Source organism: Bubalus bubalis, chromosome 8 (assembly GCF_019923935.1).
Source record: "Bubalus bubalis isolate 160015118507 breed Murrah chromosome 8, NDDB_SH_1, whole genome shotgun sequence".
Classification (NCBI taxonomy): Eukaryota; Metazoa; Chordata; class Mammalia; order Artiodactyla; family Bovidae; genus Bubalus; species Bubalus bubalis.
Window position 1 is genome coordinate 30,431,740 of NC_059164.1, and position 24,728 is coordinate 30,456,467.

Genomic DNA, 24,728 nt, shown 5'->3' on the forward strand with positions numbered 1-24,728 from the left:
AAAAGGCAACACTCTGTGGTTCTGTTACGTCTCAAGGCAGCACAGACTATGTATGTGAAAGTGAAAGTTTCTCAGTCATGTCTGACTCTTTGCGACCCCATGAACTTATACAGCCCATGGAATTCTCCAGGGCAGGATACTGGAGTGGGTAGCCTTTCCCTTCTCCAGGGGATCTTCCCAATCCAGGGATTGAACCCAGGTCTCCCGCACGGCAGGCAGATTTTTCACCAGCTGAGCCACAAGGGAAGCCCTAGACTATGTATGTGTAGTGTGGTTCAGTAGCTAAGTTGTGTCCGACTCTTACAACCCCATGGACTGCAACCTGCCAGGCTCCTATGTCCATGGGATTCTCCGAGCAAGAATATTGGAGTGGGTTGCCACTTCCTTCTCCAGGGGATCTTCCTGACCAAGGGATTGCACCTGGGTCTCCTGTGCTGCAGGCAGGTTCTTTACCAACTGAGCTAGGATACATAGCTATTAATAGCATGACTCTTGATCCATAGAGTCACATGCACAAGCGTATCACCTTCTGTGTCTCATCTAAGCTGCCTTGATTTCTAAACTTCATCATCAGTCCAGCCAGCTGGGGAATGCAACCTCCTCCTCCTGCTCCTCTGAGGCCATTTATTATGTGCAGCACAGTGGGAAAGATATATAAAATTGAAAGCTATCTTGATATAGATATGATTTCACACTTACAGCATCATATTCCATAGGATTTGAAACAGCACCAAGTTGAATCAGAGAAGGCTCTCTTTCATATACATAAGAAATATGACGTGATATATTTAATTGCAGAAAACTATGCCCTCTATCATTTGTGATAAGACATGATAGCTTAGGAGGAAAGTCTGTTTTAAGAAACTTCCAAGAAACAAAACTACAGGCTCTTTATGAATTGCTTATTTTGTTAATAAAGGTCCATACGGTCAAAGGTATGTTTTTTCCAGTAGTCATGTACAGATGTCAGAGTTGGACCATAAAGAAGGCCGAGTGCCCAAGAATTCATGCTTTCGAACTGTATTGCTGGAGAAGACTCTTGAGAATCCCTTGGACAGCAAGGAGATCAAACCTAAAGGAAATCAACCCTGAATATTCATTGGAAGGACTGGTGCTGTAGGTGAAGTTCCAATACTTTGGCTACCTGATGTGAAGAGCTGACTCATTGGAAGCAACCCTGATGCTGGGAGAGACTGACGGCAAGAGGAAAACAGGGGCGATAGACGATGAGATGGTTGGATGGCATCATCACTGACTCAGTGGACATGAGTTTGAACAAACTCCAGGAAATAGTGAAGACCAGGGAAGCCTGGTGTGCTGCAGTCCATGGAGCTGCAAAGATAGGACACTATTTAGTGACTGAACAACTTCTAAAGAAATTTGTTGTTAAATTTTTGGAATTTTTTTATTTTTCTGCTTAACAAGGGGTAGTCCTTTCTCACTCTTCTAACCCCATTCCTCCTGGTTCACTCTGACCCACACAGAAGAGCCCAAAACATAGATCCAGAAATTATGCAGCTTTTAAATTGACTCTCTTTCTCTCTTATTTTTAGATATAATTTAGAACTTATTAAATTAATAAACAAACTATTAACTTGACTCTTTTTTTTTTCTCCTATGAGACTCACTTGGGCTTACAAACATATTTTGGCTGAATCTTAAGAAGAGATATTATCAGACTAAGTCACCTTGCAGCAAGTTTAAAATGCCTTTATCTTTTTGCCAATAGTTTTAGAATTATCATATTGCCTTTTGTTTCTGATTAACTATCTAAAGTTCAAAACAATTTTTACAAGGAAGGAGGGAAAAAAATGATCTCTATCACTGTCCTAAGTATCATTTTAACCAAAGTAGTCGTTTATTACACAAATGGAAAAATAATAACACAATATATTAGGAGAATTAAGAATGAGTTTTCCAGGACAGAGCTGATCAGTAAGTCTTTTTTTGTTGTTTGTTTAACTCAATGGTTTTCAACCAGAAGTGATTTTTGCCCTGTGGATTTCTGGGGAATCTGACAATGTCTGGAGACTTACGTGTTATGACTAAGAATGTTGCTCCTGGCATCTGGGTGGGTGTTGCCAAACACTCTACAACGCATGAGACAGCCTCCACAACAGAGAAGCGTCCTGCCACCGGCGTCAACAGTCTGGGGTTGAGAAATGCTGGTTTAACTCCACAAAACCTTCCTCTATGGTTAAAGGTCTCCCTCATGATTTTATTCTTAAAAACACCCCGAGGAGGCATCACAAAGGACAGTCATCACAGCCCACGAAGGTGGGCTCACGGTTGACTCGGGCACACCCCCTTCTCAGTTTGCTGAAAGAGAACTGAGAGACAAATCACTTTCTGTAAGTCAATTCTTACAAAATGAATTGATAGAAAATCATTTATTCAGCCCATCAGGTAAACTGCTTGCGTTTTAATTGAAGTATAGCTGATTTATAGTATTTCAGCTGTAGAGCAAAGTGACTCAGTTATATACATACATATATATACACACACACACACTTTTTTCAGATTCTTTTCCATTATATTGAGATTACAAGACACTGAGTAAAGTTCTCTGTGTTATACAATAATAGGTCCTTGTGGTTTATCTATTTTATCTATGGTAATCTGTATCTGTTCATTTCAAACTCCTAATTTATTCCTGGCTTGCTATTTTTCATTGAAAATATTGCTGTTCCTTTAGTGATGTAAAAGTGCCTGATATAAAATAACTAATGAGAACCTATTGTATATAGCACAGGGAACTCTATTCAATGCTCTGTGGTGACCTAAATGGAAAGGAAATTCAAAAAGGAGAGTATATATGTAGATGTATAGCTGATTCATTTCACTGCATGTAGAAACTAACACAACACTGATTAGCAACTATACTTCAATAACAAAAAATTAAAGGGTATTTTGGGGCTTCTTTGGTGACTCAGATGGTAAAGACTCTGCCTGCAATGCAGGAGACCCAGGTTCAATCCCTGTGTCAGGAAAATCCCCTGGAGAAGGGAATGGCCACCCACTCCAGGATTCTTGCCTGGAGAATTCCACGGACAGAGGAGCCTGGCGGGCTACAGTCCACTGGGTCACAGCGAGTTGGACACAACTGAGCAACTAACACTTTGACTTTCAAAGGGTATTTAGGGGAGATAAGTTTTTTTACTGTTGAGGTCAGAAGATGGTAACCATACCTCTTCAGGAGTGCCCCTGGAGAAGGTAGGAATTTAGATGTTCCTGCTGGTTCAGTTAAGTCTCTGCTAAGACAGCAGAGCATTCTGTGCCTACTTAGTGCTGGCAGTAGAAGCAGATAGAGAAACCAGAAAGAGAAGAGGCAGATGGAGGGTGGGCTGCATCCACCCCACAGGAGCAGAATGAATGACTTCTCATTTTCTCCTTTATGTGTTTCATAACTTAGAAAAGTTGCTTTAGATTAGACTTTAGTTTGCAAAAAAAATATTCAAGGTATATTTAAAGGGATGATAAATTATAAGCCATGCTTTGGGTATGGTTGTGTACTGAATGTTATCCTCCCAAAATTCAAATGTAGGAGTCCCCAGTACCTTTGAATATGATCTTATTAGGAAATAAGTTTATTGCAGATATAATTAGTTATGGTAGGATGAGGCACTGGAGTAGGGCAGGCTCCTAGCCTAATATGGCTGGTGTCCGTATAAAAAGGAGAAATTTGGACACAGACACTCACAGGAAAAACACATATGAACATGAATATGGCCACAGACAAGTCAAGGAATGGGGCCTGGAAGAGACCCCACCCTTGCAGGTCTCAGAAAGAAAGAACCCTAGCACTTCCTTGATTTGTTATTTTCTAGCCTCCAGAACTGTGAGACAATGCATTTCTGTTGTTTAAATCACCCAGTTTGTGGTACTTTGTTGTAACAGCAAACTAAACACCCATGTATTCTGAGCCAGTCCTTGGTGAATATTCTACGAAGTCTCTGACTTTTGGATTAACTAGAGTCTTGTTCTCAAATGTCAATGTTCAGTGTTCAACATGAGTCACCCTGGGATCTTGCTGAAACACAATGCTGACCGAGGGGGCCTGGGTGAGACCCAAGATTCTGCATCTCCACCTAGATCCTAGTGAGGCTGACGCTGCTGGTCCATGGGCCTCACTCTGAGTAGCAAGACGGCAGCCTTCTTGAGCAGTGAAGAGTAGCTGCCTCTCAATTCTCGCTTCACGCAAGAATCACTGGGGATAATTTTGCAAAGTGAATGTGACAATCTTTTTTGGGTGGGGCCTGAGCATTGATGTTTTTTTAAAGCGCTCCAGTGATTCCAATCTCCAGCCAGGTTTGAGAACCACTGAGCTGTGATAAACTGGAGGTTTACACTCCATCATTAGGCTACTGACTTGATGAAATTAGAAATGTGGAACAGCGGAGGCTAGTCCTGTGTTAAACTTCTGGGAGAAAATATTTTAAATGGTGACTCTTTATGTCTTTGTCTAAAGCAGCTCAATGTGATCAACAGTTCTGTTCTCATCATCAGAAGAAACCAGGAAACCTCTATTTTCTAGGGCCTAAAGGACCGGGAGGCCTGGCATGCTGTAGCCCATGGGTGGCACAGAGTCGAACACGACTGACTGGGCAACTGAAAAACAACAAAATTAAATACAGCCCCCCACCCTCAGGTGGCCTTTGGACTCTTCTTCTTCCTTGGGAAGCCTGCCTGCAGAACACACCTCTCTCTCCACCTTGGTCTCCCCTTTAGTCCCCTGGTGCTTCATATGGCCCCCTCTTCTTGGGCTCTGCCCACTGACCTACTCCCTGCAGCGAAGGCCTCCACAGCCCAAGTCCTGCCTCAGCTTAGCTCCAGAGAGCTCAGCCCAAGCAGAGCCCTGGGTCTCCAGGAACAAGGGAGAGTCAGAACAGATAATTCTACCCACCATCTAACTCCCTGCTCATCTACTCATCCATCCCATCACCCATATACTCATTCATCCTTCCATCCACTCATTTTTCTATCCATCTACCCATTCACATATCCAGGCATCCAACAAAAACACCCACTGTGTTGAGTATTTGGGAATAAAATGGCAGACACAACAGCCACCATCCCTTCTTCATCATCAAATCCATAGTACGACAGCACAAGTGAACCATTCTGCTGCACACCTGAAACTAACACAGCACTGCGGGGCTTCCTTGGTGGCCAAGCGGATAGGAATCCACCTGCCAATTCAGGGGACACAGGTTGGATTTCTGGTTCAGGAAGATTCCATGTGCCTCAGAGCAACTAATTCCATGTGCCTCAACTACTGAGCCACACTCTAGAGCTCACGAACCTCAACTACTAAAGTCTGTGTGCCTAGAGCCTGTGCTCTGCGACAAGAGAAGTCAATGCACTGAGAAGCCCACTTACAGCAGCAAAGAGTAGCTGCTACTTCCCACAACTAAGACCCAGCGCAGCCAAAAATAAATAAATACAATTATTTTTAAAATCCCACAACATTGTAAATCAACTATTCAGTTCAGATCAGTCGCTCAGTCGTGTCCAACTCTTTGTGACCCCATGAATCGCAGCACGCCAGGCCTCCCTGTCTATCACCAACTCCTGGAGTTCACTCAGACTCACATCCATCGAGTCAGTGAGGCCATCCAGCCATCTCATCCTCTGTCGTCCCCTTCTCCTCTTGCCCCCAATCCCTCCCAGCATCAGAGTCTTTTCCAATGAGTCAACTCTTCACATGAGGTGGCCAAAGTACTGGAGTTTCAGCTTTGGCATCACTCCTTCCAAAGAAATCCCAGGGCTGATCTCCTTCAGAATGGACTGGTTGGATCTCCTTGCAGTCCAAGGGACTCTCAAGAGTCTTTTCCAACACCACAGTTCAAAAGCATCAATACTTCAGCGCTCAGCCTTCTTCACAGTCCAACTTTCATATCCACACATGACCACAGGAAAAACCATAGCCTTGACTAGATGGGCCTTTGTTGGCAAAGTAATGTCTCTGCTTTTGAATATGCTATCTAGGTTGGACATAACTTTCCTTCCAAGGAGTAAGCGTCTTTTAATTTCATGGCTGCAGTCACCATCTGCAGTGACTTTAGAGCCCAGAAAAATAAAGTCTGACACTGTTTTCACTGTTTCCCCATCTATTTGCCATGAAGTGATGGGACCAGATGCCATGATCTTCGTTTTTTGAATGTTGAGCTTTAAGCCAACTTTTTCACTCTTCTCTTTCCCTTTCATCAAGAGGCTTTTTAGTCTCTCTTCACTTTCTGCCATAAGGGTGGTGTCATCTTGATATCTGAGGTTATTGATATTTCTCCCGGCAATCTTGATTCCAGCTTGTGCTTCATCCAGCGTTTCTCATGATGTACTCTGCATATAAGTTAAATAAGCAGGGTGACAATATACAGCCTTGATGTACTCCTTTTCCTATTTGGAACCAGTCTGTTGTTCCATGTCCAGTTCTAACTGTTGCTTCCTGACCTGCATTCAGATTTCTCAAGAGGCAGGTCAGGTGGTCTGGTATTCCCATCTCTTTCAGAATTTTCCACAGTTTATTGTGACCCACACAGTCAAAGGCTTTGGCATAGTCAATAAAGCAGAAATATATGTTTTTCTGGAACTCTCTTGCTTTTTCCATGATCCAGCGGATGCTGGCAATTTGATCTCTGGTTCCTCTTCCTTTTCTAAAACCAGCTTGAACATCAGGAATTTCACGGTTCACATATTGCTGAAGCCTGGCTTGGAGAATTTGGAGCATTACTTTACTAGCATGTGAGATGAGTGCAATTGTGCGGTAGTTTGAGCATTCTTTGGCATTGCCTTTCTTTGGGATTGGAATGAAAACTGACCTTTTCCACTCCTGTGGCCACTGCTGAGTTTTCCAAATTTGCTGGCATATTGAGGGCAGCACTTTCACAGCATCATCTTTCAGGATTTGGAATAGCTCAACTGGAATTCCATCACCTCCACTAGCTTTGTTCGTAGTGATGCTTTCTAAGGCCCACTTGACTTCACATTCCAGGATGTCTGGCTGTAGGTGAGTGATCATACCATCATGATTATCTGGAATGTGAAGATCTTTTTCGTACAGTTCTTCTGTGTATTCTTGCCACCTCTTCTTGATATCTTCTGCTTCTGTTAAGTCCATACATTTTCTGTCCTTTATCGAGCCCATCTTTGCATGAAATGTTCCCTTGGTATCTCCGATTTTCTTGAAGAGATCTCTCGTCTTTCCCATTCTGTTTTTTTTCCTCTATTTCTTTGCATTGATCACTGAAGAAGGCTTTCTTATCTCTTCTTGCTATTCTTTGGAACTCTGCATTCAGATGCTTATATCTTTTCTTTTCGCTTCTCTTCTTTTCACAGCTATTTGCAAGGCCTCCCCAGACAGCCATTTTGCTTTTTTGCATTTCTCTTCCATGGGGATGGTCTTGACCCTGTCTCCTGTACAATGTCATGAAATCAACTATAGCTCAATATAAAATTAAAATTTTTTTAAAGTACATCAATAAGAACAGTTGTTGAACAGTACGTATGTTCTGTTCTGAGATGAGGATGACAAAGGAGGAAAGTGGATGGCTCTGGGAAAATATAAAAGAATGTAACCCCTCCCTGAGAAAGCAACGAAGGCTTCCAGAGAAGAGAAATTTCAAGCTGAGACACGAAGAATACTTGCAAGTTGTTTGTCAGTTAGTGTGACAAAGATAAAATGCATGAGGGAAGAAAAGATGTAGTATCAGGAAAGCACATGATAATTTTTGGAAAAAAGCTCAGCGTGATGAGAACAGAAAGCAGAGGCGGAAAGAGTGGGAAAGGGGGTTCTGCTGATGCTGGCAGAAGCCTGTGGGGCATACCCTGCAGCTGGTTCTAAACCCCAAATATCCAGGATGCCCTAGTGCCCTGAGTCCTCAGCTTCTTCAGGATCTCACTTCCCTTGGCTACATTCAAGGAGTGTTTTCTGCACAGCCCCACTATGTCACACTCAGCATGGCACTAGAAGCTGTGGGGCCAGGGAAGTGAGGCAAGAGCGAGGAAAGGTCTGCAGTCGGCCTTTGGGGAGCTTGTGATCACACAGAGACGGCAGTGTCTACTGAGGGTGTTGGAACCAAGAGCGTGCCCAGGGGGGCAAGACCATGGGGGAAGGGCAGAAAAGGAGGGCTCTGACATAAATCAATACTCACCCATCCATCCACTCATATGTGCTGTTTAGATTATGTTAACATAATTCATACAAATAAAGAGCGCTTGGCTGTGAAAAGCATCCCTAAATAGAAGCCAGGCATTTTGCGAAGTCTGGGGCTCTGATCTGGGGAGAAGCATTGGTCCTGCCTCGAGAGCTGAGCAGGGGTCCTGTGCCCCTTTGCTCCTGGACACTCTCACTCTCTGCTTCAAACCACTCAGGGTAGAAGAGCAACTCTTCAACTCTTGAGTGGTCAGTTTTGACAGCGTTTTAAAAAAAAAAAAAACACACAGATGACAGTTCCTGAAGAAAAAGGAAATAATGGTACACGAAAGAAAGTTTAGCATCCAGGTCCTTCCATCAGCGATGAAGGGATTGCTAGGGCTAAGTTACAGTGAAGGCCTACATTTTGCTTTTTATTTATTGTTCCTGCCAGGCCCTATATAGTAAAAAAAAAAAAAAAAAAAAAATTGTTTTTAGTCCTTAAAATGTTAGTGTACAAATTTAGGTAGCTCTATAGGGGTGCAGACACAGTGCTGAGGGGGGTTAATGCAACGCAGTCTGGCTGAGCAGCAAGAAGTGAGAGGTGGGTTCTTGAACTCTATTTCCGGCGAGGCATTCTCCTTACTGGGATGACTCAGGCCCACGGAGATCCACGGGAGGGGGACCCACCTGGGACAATTACACTGAATCATGTGCCTTCCTTGAACAATTTTCTCTGTGGGGAAGTCCCCAACCTGTGCCTGCCATCCTTCACAGAAGCCTTATTTTATTTTCTTTGCCTCAGTGGGAGAGGAAATGGATGCTATCACTATTGAACCCAGAAAGAACAATATATGCTAGATGCATGCATTTTCTAAACATCTTTTAAAGCAGGATTTTTTTTTCTCTGTTGAAAGTCAGAAGACTGCTTGGAATGTGTATATTGCTATATTGCTGCCAAAAAGAAAGAAACAAACTGGGATGAAGTAACTCAATGAGAATTAAGTGAGGGCCAAGCTTTTCCTGGGGGTGGGTGTAGAAGAGAGGGGGGTAGGCAGAGGCGGGTGAGTGCTGCCTCCAAGATGAAGACTTTGATATGTAATGGATCGCTGTCTATCTTGTGACCAGAAATTAATTGATGTACATGCAACATTCATTTAATTTGCCTAATTACAATTTGTTCACACGCACACCACAGGGCTCTGTTACAAATGATTGCCCAGCCCCGTCCACTGGGGGAGGCTGGAAAGGCATGCTGCTGTGGTTTGGGGGGAAATCTGCATATACCATCTCCCCCACCAAATTATTAATTGGCTCCTGGGGAGGCACTGGTTACGGAGGCTCTGCTTAATTACTGCTCATGTCAAGGTTAAACATCTGCCCGCTGTAAGTGTGGGTACCTGCTAGCCGTCTGCTCCGGCTGCTGTCAGCATCTTCGTGTTTACATTCACAGCGAGGTAGCGCGTGTCAACACATCCTTTCCATGAAAACAACAGAGAATGCTGCCGTGACACTGTTTAGCTGATCACGGAGGGCTGTGTGAGTAGAATGTAAACAAGGGGAGGCACTGTTCTACTCAGAGCCGCCCACACTCCGTTGGAGATGCGGGGAACCCCACAGAGCCCCTTCCCTCCCAAGGGTACAATACTGGTGCCCAAGGTTGGAAAATATTCCCAACTCATCTCCAGGCGTCTCCTGAAATTCGTAAAGCACTCTGGATTTCTTGCAAATGAAATGATGCCTTCTCCCAGCCCCACCAACCTACCAGATTAAAAGATCCTGTCTGGGAACATTAAGCTCAAGTATGTTTTGTTACTTTGTGTAGCTAATTTGTTACCCAGTCCTCAATTCAAAGGCACTGACCTCATTTAAAGACCAATCTCTGAGGGCAGAATGCTGCTACTGCTAAGTCATTTCAGTCGTGTCCGACTCTGTGTGACCCCATTAGATGGCAGCCCACCAGGCCTCACCGTCCCTGGGATTCTCCAGGCAAGAACACTGGAGTGGGTTGCCATTTCCTCCTCCAGTATAATTCCTGTTAAACTGCCTGCCAGCACTGTGAGTATCTGGATGTTGGTGCTTTTGATGTAACTTTTAGGGTTTCCCTTGTGGCTCAGCTGGTAAAAAATCTGCCTGCAATGGGGGAGACCTGGGTTCGATCCGTGGGTTGGGAAGATCCCCTGGAGAAGGGAACAGCTACCCACTCTAGTATTCTGGCCTGGAGAATTCCATGGACTCTACAGTCCATGGGATCACAAAGAGTCCAACACAACTGAGCAACTTTCACTTCACTTCAGGTTCATTTCAGCTATTCCTATGTCCCTTGGGACCTCACATGTAACTTGCTTGGATGGGAAAGGTAAGCCAATTAGGCTAAGGGGTAACCCCACTTTGGGGCCTTCTCCACTTCTCTCCAAGGCTAATCAATATACATTGCACACACTAAGCTATCTTCGCAATTGGAAAACCTTTCATTTTTCATGCCTATGTTCCACGTAGCTTGCTAGTAAAAAGGAGGGGAAGATGCAGGGTTCAACTTTTGAAAGAATGATACAGCCCAAGGATAAACATAAAGTAATTAGAATCAAATGGGTCCATGCTAGCAGACAAGTCAGCTTTAACTAGACCTAGATCCTCAATCAGCAAGCTAAATGACACAACCAGAGGCACCATAACAGTTCCAAGGCAGCATCAAAAGACCAACATGTGGGCAGTGGCCCAACTCCTGGAAATCTCCACCCCTTCCCCAAAATAGCTGGAATAATCCTCCCGCTCACTGTTCATTGTTCAGTCACTCAGTCGTGCCTAACTCCTTATGACCCCGTGGACTGCAGTACACCAGGTTTCCCTGTCCTTTACCATCTCCTGGAGCTGGCTCAAACTCATGTCCTTTGAGTCGGTGAAGCCATCCAACCATGTCATCCTCTGTCATTGCCTTCTCCTGCCTTCAATCTTCCCCAGCATCAGGGTCTTTTTAATGAGTCGGCTCTTCACATCAGGTGGCCAAAGTATTGGAGCTTCAGCACCAGTCCTCCCAATGAATATTCAGGACTGATTTCCTTTGGAATTGACTAGTTTGATCTCCTTGCAGTCCAAGGGACTCTCAAGAGTCTTCTCCAACACCACAGTTCAAAAGCATCAATTCTATGGTGCTCAGCCTTCTTTATGGTCCAGCTCTCACATCCATACATGACTACTCATAGCTTTAACTATATGGACCTTTGTCAGCAAAGTGATGTCTCTGCTTTTTAATACGCTGTCTAGGTTTTTCATAGCTTTTCTTCCAAGGAGCAAATGTTTTAATTTCATGGCTTACCCAGCCCATAAAACCTAACCACGCCACATTTTCGAGGCTGCCAGACTCACCCTCTAGGATAGCCCACGCTCTGTCTGTGGGGTGTGTTTCTCTCTAAACCTGCTTATTACCTATCACTTTGTCTCTTAGTGAATTCTTTCTGTGACGAGACATCAAGAGCCTGAGCTTCATTAGGTCCTGAAACCAGGTACCATGGGTTTTGACTGGGTTTGAGTCCCATTCACGTGGGTTCAAGTCCCAAGCAGGGTTTTTTGCCAGGTTACAGTCCCGGACACATGCGTTAGAGTCATAAACTAAGTCCTAATCTAAGGTAAACAGTTTCACTAGGAAGATGCCAATTTTAACAGCCAGAAGAGGCAGAAAGAAAGAAATTAACCTAAAAGTACAGTTTCAAAATAAATCAAGAAATGATCTAGAACAGGGGTCAGCAAAATACTGCATCCAAAGCAAACCTAGCCTGCTGTCTATTTTTGTAAATTAGGTGTTTTTTTTTGGAATATGATCACAGTCAATCATTTATACGTTGTCTGCTATGGACTGAATTGTATTTCCCCATGGTCACTCCCTCTCTCTGCAAATCACATGTTGAAGTCCTAACCGCTGGTGTGACTCTACTGGAGACAGGGCTTTGAGAAGCTAAGTAAGGTTAAATGAAGTCCTAAGGGTAGAGTCCTAATCTGATAGGATGGGTGGCTTTACAAGAAAAGGAAGAGATTTCTCTTTTCAGTACATGCACAGGGGAAGGTCATGTGAAGGCATAGCCATCTATAAGCGAGGAAGGGAGGTCACGCCAGAAGCTGACCACAGCAGCACCCCGATTTCAGATTGTTGTTGTTTACTTGGTAAGTCGTGTCCAACTCTTCTGTGACCCCATGGACTGTAGCGCACCAGGCTCCTCTGACCATGGGATTTGCCAGCAAGAATACTGGAGTGGGTTGCCATTTCCTTCTCCGGGGGATCTTCCCAACCCAGCAACTGAAACTGCATCTCTTGCGTCAGCAGGTTAGCTCTTTACCATAGAGCCACTGGGGAGGTCTAATCTCAGAATACCAGCCTCCGAACCTGTAAGAAAATAATATGGGAGGCTTGTTGGTTAAGCCTCCCAGTCTCTGCTATTTTTGTTATGACAGCCTGAGCAGACTTAGACCTTGTCTATGGCTGTTTGGGGGCTATGGCAGAATTGAGTGGTTGGATAGAAACTGTATGATGTACAAAGCCCCCAAATTTTACTGTCTGGTGCTTTACAGAAAAGGTTGCTGACACTGGAGTAGCCTGACCACCTTTCCAAACCATATTTAGAGACTAAAACCATTACATAAGTAAAGAAGAAAAGCCCTCAAGACATATTAGAAGCAGGCAGTTAAACAGGTGATTAATATAAAGTAACACATATAAAGGTTTAGATTAGAAAAAAGTTGATGCACAGCAAAATATACATAAAACTCAATTACTGACAGAGGTTAATTGAGGGAAGTGAAAGAGTACAAGGAACATGAAATTTGGCTAAGAATTTTGTATCAGTGGTTAATTTTAAATGATTACTTTTAGAGTTACAAACTGAAATGTCTATCTCAGACAGGCAGGTAGTGTGTGGGCACCAGACTCCAAAGAGCACATCCTTTGAGGAAACGGGCAGACATAGCTCAGCGCTAGCTGATTTTCAGTCCTGATTCTATTAAGAAAAGAAAAAACTCCTTCTTGTAGGAAATCTTCTAATTAAAAAAAATAAAAAGCACTCAGTCCTACAGAGCAATGTGAGTAAAATCCTTGACTGATGAGTGACTAGTTTATAATCTTTCCGTTGTAATATGTATTATATAAAAGGTATTAAAGAAGAAGCAAAAGAAAATATTTCTTTTGCTGATTTCCTTAATAATCACTGAGGGTATAGCTTCTAGAGATGCTAGCATTTCAGATAGATTCAGTGGCAATACTTTCCCTATGCTTCCAAATTTAGCCAATGGATTAACCATTGGGGTGTCACATAAGCCCCACTAATCCCTCATTTCTGGCAAATGTAATGTGGCATGATGCATGAAATGCTAACGGACATGCTTTAATTGCACATAATTGCTTTCAGTGGACAAATAGTATAGATATTTATGTGTATACACACATATACATACATGTGTGTATATATATGCACATTTTTTTAAAAAGTGAGAGCAAATAAGGTAGCAAGATCACGTTCTAGGGAATCGTTAGCTCCCAACATCAATATGCCTGCAGAAAATCCTAAATGATATGAAATGAAGACAGCCCTTATGGTCTGATTAGAGCAAGAGCTTGTTTAATTAAAGCAAAATTGTCACTGTCTCTGGCATATCAAACTTTGTAATGTAGTTGGCTTGCTTTAAAATCACCATTTTTCAAGTGAAATAATGGGTAGAGAGCAAAAAAAAAGTCTGAGCCTAAACTGATAATGAAAGACCACGCAGAGGATCCTAGGCTTTCTGAGGACTTGAGGTTCTGTTCTTTGTGGCCACCCTGTTTCTTTAGGCCCTCAAGCTATAGACAATATCTGCCAGAGGTGCCATATGTACTAGAAACCCTCTCATCAGAGGGATCAGGACTGGTACTGGTTATTTAATTTAAAAAAAAAAAAGTTGGCTAAATTGGGGAAACATTGTTTTTAAAAGATTCATACATCAAAACCGGAATATTCATTGCATTGCGAGGACTGATGCTGAAACTGTAATACTTTAGCTACCTGATGTAAAGACCCAATTCATTGGAAAAGAACCCGAAGCTGGGAAAGACTGAGGATGAGATGGTTGGACAGCATCACCAACTCAATGGACATGAGTCTGAGCAAACTCAGGGAGATGGTGAAGGACAGGGAAGCCTGGGGTGCTGCAGCGGCAAAGAGTAGGACAGGACCTAGCGACAGAATATCAACATACATAGCTTACACATTTCATTTTTAATGTAAAATTATAAATGAACATTAACTTGCCAATTCAGTTTTTTGATGGAGGGTCAAAACCTTGTCTTTGAAAATGCATCCTCTGATTAGAATTCCTCAATATCTTTCTTGCATTAATCATAGACACAATCCTTATGCAGTTTCCTGCCTGCTTTCCACAAAGTGGAGTGAAGAATTAATACACAGGCAAAGCCAGTGAACACTTGAGCACCTCCAGACTATGACTACTTCCTCTAACCTATCATACTTGTCTCATCACTAATTTTACAGCAATTCTTAAAGAGAATGTATTTTTATTAAGTCTTCTCAAAGTGTCAGCTTTTGTCCTCATAGAAACCACAACTTTCTTTATTCTCACATTGATATTTCATTGCTCTACATAAGATTTAAGTAAATTATATAATTAAAATAGCAACCATGACTGGGATATACAGGTTTGGGAACAAACAGCTAATTCTTGGTAGGGATTCAACTCAACTGGTGCGAGAGGATGTGGGAGGTTATATCTGAAAGAAACCTACTTCAGGCAGACAGAGATATTATGGTCAGTTCTAAGACACCCCGATAAAGCGAATATGGCAATAGAGTGAGTCCAATGAATTTTTTTGTTTGCCAGTGCACATAAAAGTTATGCTTACACTATACTATGGTCTATTAAGTGTTCAACAGCAGTATATCTTTTAAAAAATGTATATACCTCAGTTGAAAAATATTTTATTGCTAAAAGATGCAGACTATCATTTGAGCCTTTGGCAAGGCATAATTTTTTTTGCCATAGTAACATCAAAGATCACTGATAACAGAACACCATAACAAACATAATCATAATGAAATCCTGTGAGAATTACCAAAATGTGACACAGACATAAAGTGAACAAGTGCTGCTGGAAAAATGGGACCAACAAACTTGCTCGACAAGGCAGGGTTGTTACAAATCTCTAATTTGTAAAACAAAACAAAAACAAACAAAACCAACAACAACTTAGTATCTGCAAAGTGAAATAAACTGCAGCCTAATAAAACAAGGTGTGCCTGTACCTCGGAGTGTTCGGTTAGATCAGTGTTCATAGTTTACAAGAGAAAATACAGTTCTGCTTAACTCTGTTTATTGTTTAAAGGGAGGTGTTCACAGAAGAAAATGGTATACAGAGGGCAGAACGCCCCTTACCAGCATGTGATAGCTGAGATGGTTATATGCGAGAATTAGAATGATTCCTGGTTGCACACAGAGTAGACACTCCGTAAATAACTGGGCACCTCTCCTTCGGGCCCTAGGCCAGCTGTTTACCCCATACCTCCAGTGGGGAAGGCACAGACTCTTCAGACTCAACCTGCTCCCAACAGCGTGTCTTCTCACCTCCCAAACCGGCTCCTCCTATTTGACACCATCCCTCACCCAGGACCTCCGCCAGCTCAGCTCGGAGGAGTCATCCTGGAGTCTCTTCTGCATCCCTGAGACTCAACAGGACATGAAGCCATGTCTGTTTTGCCTTTCACGTTTCTGATTTTGTCTTCTCCCCAGTATGATCCCTGCTCTGGCCTGTAGACTCGTTCATTGCGACCCCCTTGTCTCAGTTCTGTCCTCCACTTATCTGCCAGGTGTTCTTTCCAAAGTGCACTTCTGACCATCTCACTCCCTTTAGGAAATCCTCTGATGGCTGGCCACTGCCACCAACGTAACACTGAAACTCTTCAGCCTGGCCTTCACAACCCAGCCTTTCTGCCAACATTTTCAATGACATGTCCTAACATACACACATAACTTCATTCCAACCAGACTGAAGCAATCCCCAGACACATAAGGCTATTTCACATGCTCACTTGTTGCGCCTCCTCGGTCTGTAAGTCCCCTCCTTACCACATCCCCGGGCTAATTCCACTCATCCATTAAGACGGGGGTTATCTGAGCCCTCCTCAGTTGTGATGCTCTTTGTTGTACCCCTTAAAATGCTGTTAAACTACTTATTGAATCTAGTTATGAGTGCTGACTTTCTTGTCTGCCTTTCTATTAGACTGCTGTTTCTCAAAGACATAGAACATATTTTGTTATCCTCTGTAAGAGGACAAAGGCCAAAACACATTGAATTCAATAGTAATTTCTTCAATGAATGAATGAATGGATGGATGGATGGATGAGGGAAAAAGTCATAAGAAGAGATTATACTATGTCTTACCCACTGGAGGACTCTATTTAATAGTGAAGCCATATACAACTGAGCAATGTTATTAAACAGTAATTAATTCTAAAGTACCAGAGCTGCTAACGATTCTTAAAAGAAACACTGCTAATGTTTCTTAAAAGGTAGAGGAAAGAGAAGCATAGCTCTAGGGGATTTTACCTATATGTTAAGCAAGAGCACCTAAATTACTATTAAATTAATGATAAAATAGTGTTGTGGTTTATTATGGAGAATTTGAGGTTTATGCTTAATATATGTATGTGTAAATATATATAGTAGAGATATTAACAGATAAAGATGCTGTCAATTGGTAGCTATTGTATGGTTATTAGTATCTCTTTTAATTAGTCATAAAGATTCTGCATAGATACATATGGTATACATACATATAATTCTGTGTAATTATTATTATAAATAATTATATATATTCTGTAGTATACAGAATAATTTCATATATATAAAGAAAATTATACATAACATATATAGCTATTCAGTTCAGTTCAATCGCTCAGTCGTGTCCGACTCTTTGCGACCCCATGAATCACAGAACGCCAGGCCTCCCTGTCCATCAACAACTCCCGGAGTTCACTCAGACTCACACCCATCGAGTCAGTGATGCCATCCAGCCATCTCATCCTCTGTCGTCCCCTTCTCCTCCTGCCCCCAATCCCTCCCAGCATCAGAGTCTTTTCCAATGAGTCAACTCTTCGCATGAGGTGGCCAAAGTACTGGAGTTTCAGCTTTAGCATCATTCCTTCCAAAGAATACCCAGGACTGATCTCCTTTAGAATGGACTGGTTGGATGTCCTTGCAGTCCAAGGGACTCTCAAGAGTCTTCTCCAACACCACAGTTCAAAAGCATCAACTATTCGGCACTCAGCTTTCTTCACAGTCCAACTCTCACATCCATACATGACCACAGGAAAAACCATAGCCTTGACTAGACGGACCTTTGTTAGCAAAGTAATGTCTCTGCTTTTGAATATGCTGTGTGTGTGTGTGTATATATACACACAGACATATTCATATGTGATTGCTATTTTACAGCCATCATTATAAGGCTTCATAACCTTGAGACATAAACACCAGGTATGAAAAAAAGTTGGTTTATCTTCCTGTGGATAGTTTTGTTGAAATGACAGAATTTATATGAGAATGCTATAAGTAATCACATAACTAATAATTTCAATGCAAACTGTAATGGTTGAGAATAATTTAAGAAATGGAACAAAAGTGCCACTGTGTGTCACTAGCTGTTTTTACATCTTAATGTGCATAAGAATCAAATGAAGATCTGGTTAAAATGCAGATTCTGATTCAGGAGGGCCGGGATGGAGCCTGAGACTCTGCATTTTAACACGCAAACAGGTGATACAGATGCAGCTAGACCACAGACCACACTTGAGAAGGAACAGCATATTCCAATCATGACTAATCATAAGGACTCCCTGAGGTATTTTTTAAGATGTGGATTCCTGGAGGGTGTGGAGAAAAAGGACTCCTCTTACATTGTTGGTAGAAATGTAAATTGGTACAGTCACTATGGAGAACAATATGGAGGTTCCTCAAAAGACAAAAGAGGACTTTCCTGGTGGTACAGTGGATAGGAGTCTGCCTGCCAATGCAGGGGACACGTGTTCGGTGCCTGGTCCAGGAAGATCCCACATGCTGTGCAGTAACAGAGCCCATAGCTCTAGAGCTGGTGCTCTACAACAAGAGAAGACACTGCGATGAGAAGCCCATGCAGCGCAACTAGAGAGAGCCCACTTGCAGCAGAGAGACTCGGCACAGCCAAAAGGAAACAATTGAACTAAAAATAGTGTCATCATATGATCCAGAAATCCCACTCCTAGGCATATAACAGGCCAGAACTATAATTCAGAAAGATAGATGCACCCTCTGTGTTCATAATGGTCAAGACTTGGAAGCAACCTAAAGGTCCACTGACAGATGGATGGATAAAGAAGACGTGGCACGTGTATACAGTGGAACACTATTCAGCCATAAGAATGAAATAATGCCATTTGCAGCCTCATGGATGGACCTATGGAATATCATATTAAGTGAAATAAGTCAGAATGAGAAAAGACAAATACCATATGATATCACCTATCTGCAGAATCTAAAATATGACACAAATGAACTTACCTATGCAACAGACTCACAGCCACAGAGAACAAACTTGTGGTTGCCAAAGCGGAGGGAGGTAGGGAAGGGATGGATTGGGAGTTTGGGATTAGCAGATGCTAATAACAATATTATATACAGAATGGATAAACAGCAAGGTCCTACAGTACAGCACAGGGAACTATATAGTCTGTGATAAACCTAACAGAATAGGATATGGAAAAGAGTGTATATATAAATATACATATAATTGAATCACTTTGCTCTCAGGAGAAACTGATACAACATTGTAAATCAACTATACTTCAGTAAGATAAATTTTAAAAAATCCAAAAGCATTAAAAAATAGATTTATGTTTTAAAAAAGACATGGATTCCTGGACTCTCACCAATTATAAACAAACACATGCACACGTTCATGCAACAGAACTTTGAGGGGAGGGGACTGGGAAGGTAACTAACATGTAACATGTAAATACATATTCAACATATTTTCTATGGAAACTCACTGATATTCACTACAAATCCCTAATTTCTGAGAGTTTACTCAGAGGCATCTTAAAAACTTCAGATTTGTGAATAAAATATCCAAACCGAAGTCACTGAATAACTCCTGCTTTTCATCTTTTAGTTCTATGTATGTTTGTTAACATTGTGCCATCCCTGATTATTTGATGAAACAGAGGAGGTCTTTAAATTTTGAAGGTTTCAGATAAATTCCTGGTTAAAATTGTATTTTAGAAACATTCAAAATTTTCTTTTTTGTCCCAAACATTTAGCTTGGATATGAAGATGATACAGTATGATTATTTTGGCTTTAAAAGAATCGCTCCCCCTTTTTCAACAGTGTAGCCAATTAGTTGGATTCTTCCTTCCACCAGCAATGACGACGACAGTGATGGTGGGCGATGAAAAGAGCAAATACTTAAGCAGCATTTCCTAGATGCCAGCCACCATCTAAGTGCTCTACATCAATGAATTCTTTCCACAAGTTGGTGCATGGTCTCATCATTATCCCCATTTTATAGATGAGAAGACTGAGACACGAAGGACTTTGCCTAAAATCACAAAACTCATTAACAATGAGGACGGAATTTCATTTCAGACAGACTAACTCGGTGGTCTGAGCTTTTGAAGATTACAATTTATTGTCATCATCAATACCCAAGGCTAAGATTTCTGGTGTCTAAACTCTATTGCACTGCCATTGCAAGTGCCTACCAATATCCCAGCCCTTACTACCTTCCCTACTGTGCTCACAAACATGAAATTGGGGAGGACAACCATTTTCAACTTGTATATGTGCTTTGCGTGACTCTAGGAGACATCATTCCTATTAGCAGTCCTGATAGATCTGTGTAGTTATTACAATTTTTTAGAAGACAGCAGTAAAGTATGTTGAGCTGTTTTTTGCCTAACCTGCAGAGCGAGTAGTGGGGACTGCATTTTGGCATCTCTGATTATATAGCTGCGGGAGCCTGGGAAACATGGCTCCCAGAATACTTTACTCCAATCAAGAGAGATGGAGTCTATCTCTCCATCGCTTGAATTTGGACCATTCTGGGACTCGATTTGACCGACAGATTGTGGTAGAAGTGATGTCCAAGTTCAAGAGTGTAGGTTTCTGCTTTTGCCCTTTTGGAGTCCTTCTTTAAAAGTGGTTTAGTTCAACCTACTGGGGGATAAGAGGCCCTGTGAAGGAGAAGTGAAATGTCCCAGGTGACATCTCCAGGGAACTGGAGAGAATGGCCCTCCATCCTGTCACAGCCAGTTCCAAGCTGCCCCACCAGCTGAATGTAGCCGAATGAGTGACCTCAGAGGGCCTGGTAGAATAATTTCCCACCCAACATACAGAATCAAGGGAATTAATCAACTATGATTTCAAGCTACTAAATTTTGGGGTTGGTTGTTAGGTAGCAATACATACATTATATGATCCTTTTAAAGATAAACAAAATTTAAGGCTATATTACTATCTTTCTTAACTAATGATATTTGGAGAATTGTTCAATGTAATAGAGGTATTTTGAGGCAATAATTTTGTATAAAAGTTGACCAAATTGGAGATTCAAAGGGACACATTTACTCTTAGTGATTTCCAAAATCACATATTTTCATAACTAGCAATAACTAAGAACACAATTAACTAAGTGCATTGCTACAAATTCTGAGTTGTTATCATTGATTTTATAATCTAAGATTTACAGCCAATGGATAGAAAAATTACTTCTTACAGCAAATTTGATAGTGTGTTAAAAATAATATAAATCCTTTCTTTTAGAAAAGATAATACAATATCAGAAATATGAATCTCCACTTAAGGAATTCTACTTCTAATTAAAGGAAGCTATGAAGCAATCTCCATGGGTCTAAAAATTACTTTTTTTTTTTTTTCCAGTTACTGTGTTATAAATCCCTTCTCTGTGTTGGTAAGGAAACCTGTCAAATTGTTTTACCACAAAGCTTGTCTGTACCACCTAAATTGTAGATCTTTATATTTTTTTCGCCATCAAAAGTCTGTAAAGTACGTTTCAGATAATTGTAGAAAACCATAAAACCTGCCTGGGGTAGGAAATAGTAATAGTTCACAAATTATATTTACTGTTAATCCATTCAGACACAACTGAACTGCAAATGAACTTCCTTTTATTTTTTTTTCCTGCCTCAAACTAAACCTCATGTTATCCAACACGTTATGATTTCCCATAATGGAACCACAGGCTTTCTTTCTTCTTCTCTCTGCAGTGGTCACAAAAATAAGAGCTTCTGAGGGCTTCAAGATCTTACACACAACAGAGCACTGTTTACTAGCCGGAGAGAAGTGGTAATCTAACTCCATCTGTAAACAGACTGCTACCTGCAGGACGCCACCGAACATGACTCTACGGGACTGTCATGTTATGCCAGTTACACACTGCTAGTAGTCCCACAGAAGAGCAAGAAGACTGGTGGCAAGGGCATACGTCTCCTTTATTCTTGGGGGAAACTCTTTGGAAATTCCAAAGGTATAGAATCATTTACTGTTTTGTGTGCTGTAGGTCTCATTGCAAAGTATTAGTTGTTTGGAAGTTTTCTTGACATCACAGATTTTAAAAGTAATTGGCCCCATAAGCAATCAACAATCTTCTTCTAGCTTTTATTATTGGCCTTTACCATAAAGCATTAGCGATTATCAAAAATTAGTAAAATTTACTGGTAGCTCATTAAAATTCTTTCATTAGCTCCCAAGAGCCTGTTTATGCTAAATTTTTGGTTTGGATGCATAGGCAGTATCTTCTTTAATTACCATAATATAAATATTTTAATTAGGCTTCTAATGGGTGTATAAGATTTTGGGAGGCTTCTGTCAGATTTGTAAACTAATAGGATCCAAGCATCCACCCGTATATATAAGGATTTTCTCATGTGCTAAAAAAAAAAAAACAGTATTAAAGAATTCCAATGAGTGAGTGAGTCTCAAATATTGCCTGGAATTTTAAGGAAAACTTTTGAACCCAGCTTAATCCTTTATTTTATTATCCATAAGACTGATAATACTTCCTGCTGGTTGTTCTCTAAACTGATTATTGCTAATCTTCTGCTAGGTCTGCTATATTTTAATAGTTTATGGTAAAATAATATTATTCTTTTAATTTTAATTTAATTAAGTATTTGTAAAATTGGATTGTAAATGTTTAGGTTTACTAGGTTTTATGAATTTGTTCTTTTATAGTTCAGTTTTCTTATCCTGCATTAAAGTTGTATGTGTCAATGGAATACTGCTGCTGCTGCCAAGTCGCCTCAGTCGTGTCCGACTCTGTGCGACCCCAGAGACAGCAGCCCACCAGGCTCCCCCGTCCCTGGGATTCTCCAGGCAAGAACACTGGAGTGGGTTGCCATCGCCTTCTCCAATGCATGAAAGTGAAAAGTGAAAGGGAAGTCGCTCAGTCGTGTCCGACTCTTAGCGACCCCATGGACTGCAGCCCACCAGGCTCCTCTGCCCATGGGATTTTCCAGGCAAGAGTACTGGAGTGGGTTGCCATTGCCTTCTCTGCAATGGAATACTACTCAGCTATAAAAAGGAACATATATATAAAAGGAACATTTGAGTCAGTTCTAATGTGATAGATGAACCTAGATCCTATTATGCAGAGTGAAGTAAGTCAGAAAAAGATAAATACTGTAAATTAATGTATATATATAGAATCCAGAAGGATGGTACTGACAATCCTACATACAGCAAAGGAGACACAGATGTAAATAACAGACTTCTGGACTCAGTGGGAGATGGTGAGGGTGGGATGATTTGAGAGAGCAGCATTGAAACATGGAGCAGCATTGAAACATGTACATTGCCATATGTAGAATGGAAGACCACCACGAGTTCAGTGCCCGAAACAGAACACCGAGGGCCAGTGCCCTGTGACAACCTGGAGGGGTGGGGTGGGGGGAGAGGTGGGGGGGCTTTGGACTGGGGGGACACATGTATACCTATGGCCAATTCATGCTGATGGATAGAAAAAGCCATCACAATACTGTAAAGTTTTTATCCTCCAATTAAATAAAATTTAAAAAATAAAATTGTGTGTTTGTGTGTGTGTGTATGCTGCTGCTGCTAAGCCACTTCAGTCGTGTCCGACTCTGTGCGACCCCAGAGACGGCAGCCCACCAGGCTCCGCCGTCCCTGGGATTCTCCAGGCAAGAACACTGGAGTGGGTTGCCATTTCTTTCTCCAGTGTGTGTGTATAGTTTGTGTATTAAAGTAGGATGTACACATATTCTACTTCCAGGCTACAGTCTTATGACAGTTCAGTTACTGTGTTTTCAATTCCCTGTGTAGGCTGAGGATGAGCAGAATTAACTTTCTGTGGCAGAACAACTACTAATACCCATTCCTCATATGCATACAGCGTTTTCTCTTATTCCAATTTCCAGATTGGCTTAACAAAGAATTAATTATGTTGGAGTGAGAATTAACAGACAAGGGGAAGAGAACAGGATGACTCATACGATAATGAGTTAAAATTGAAGACATCAGTATGAACTCATGTTTAGCTTAATGCAGATACAAATGGTTATATATAGACAATATTTAAAGATATATGTTTATACCTTGCTCTGACTACCGAGAGGGCCTAGAAGCACCAACATCCCTGCATCACTGAGCATACCCAGCACCCACACCTTGGTTTATAATAACCATTAATCAGTAAAAGTAGCCCAGGTTCCGTGGAGAAATGATTGTTCTAGGACCCAGGTAGGAAGTACACAAGGTGAGTCTGGAGCACCATATAGTACGGGAAGGTAAGGAAATGCTTTTTTAAACAAGTACACAACCCAACACAATCATAGGAGCCAACTGAAAGTATTTCCAATGCCAAAACTGGAAAAATTTTAGTAACAAAATAAAGTAACATTGGATTATAACCCAAAATATAGAATATATATCTGTGAGGGCATACTGATATAAATATGTTTTGAAGAAATAAGTAGACAGTAACACACTACTTCTTACGTGGGGGCTACATACAGAGAAAGCCCTTGAGTAAAGCCTTAATATCTGGAAGAGAAATGGGGGAGGGATTTAGGGGAGAGATTTTTATTCTTCCTTCCAAAGAGGAAAGTATTTAAAAAAAAAAAAAGGAGAGGCGAGGTAACTTTACACTGGAGAAATGTGACAGACACTATCCCAGCCAGGTGATCAAGGTCAACGTTAATAGTGAGAAGTTATGTACTATTTATATGATGTGACACGCATGGCACTTCACTTCTTCCTCCAAAAACACATAATCTTAGTCTAATCATAAGACAAACATCAGACAAATCTCAATAGAGGGACGTTCTATACAATACCTGATCAATACCCTCAAAACCCTCTAAGTTACACAAAAAAAGAAAGTATGAGAAACAATCAGAGCTAAGAGGAGCCTAAGGAAATATGATGACTAATTGTAACATGGTATCCTGGATGGGATCCTAGTACAGAAAAGTGCATTAGGTAAAAACTAAGGCAATCAGCTTAAAATACTGAACCAACACTAGTTCATCAATTGTAAGTAAAGTACCACA

The 24,728-nt window shown here is 41.4% G+C and overlaps 1 long non-coding RNA gene across 3 annotated transcripts in view; it reads right to left on the reverse strand.

Annotated features, from left to right (window-relative positions):
* Nucleotides 1-1,081: 1,081 nt before the first annotated feature.
* Nucleotides 1,082-24,728, reverse strand: part of LOC123334673 — a 77,052-nt gene continuing 53,405 nt past the window's right edge. For all 3 annotated transcript variants that reach the window (XR_006552705.2, XR_006552706.2, XR_006552704.2), the window contains 2 exons: nucleotides 2,037-2,330; nucleotides 1,082-1,332 (listed from right to left, as the gene is read on the reverse strand). This is a non-coding gene — a long non-coding RNA (uncharacterized LOC123334673). The remainder of the gene's footprint in view (nucleotides 1,333-2,036; nucleotides 2,331-24,728) is intronic.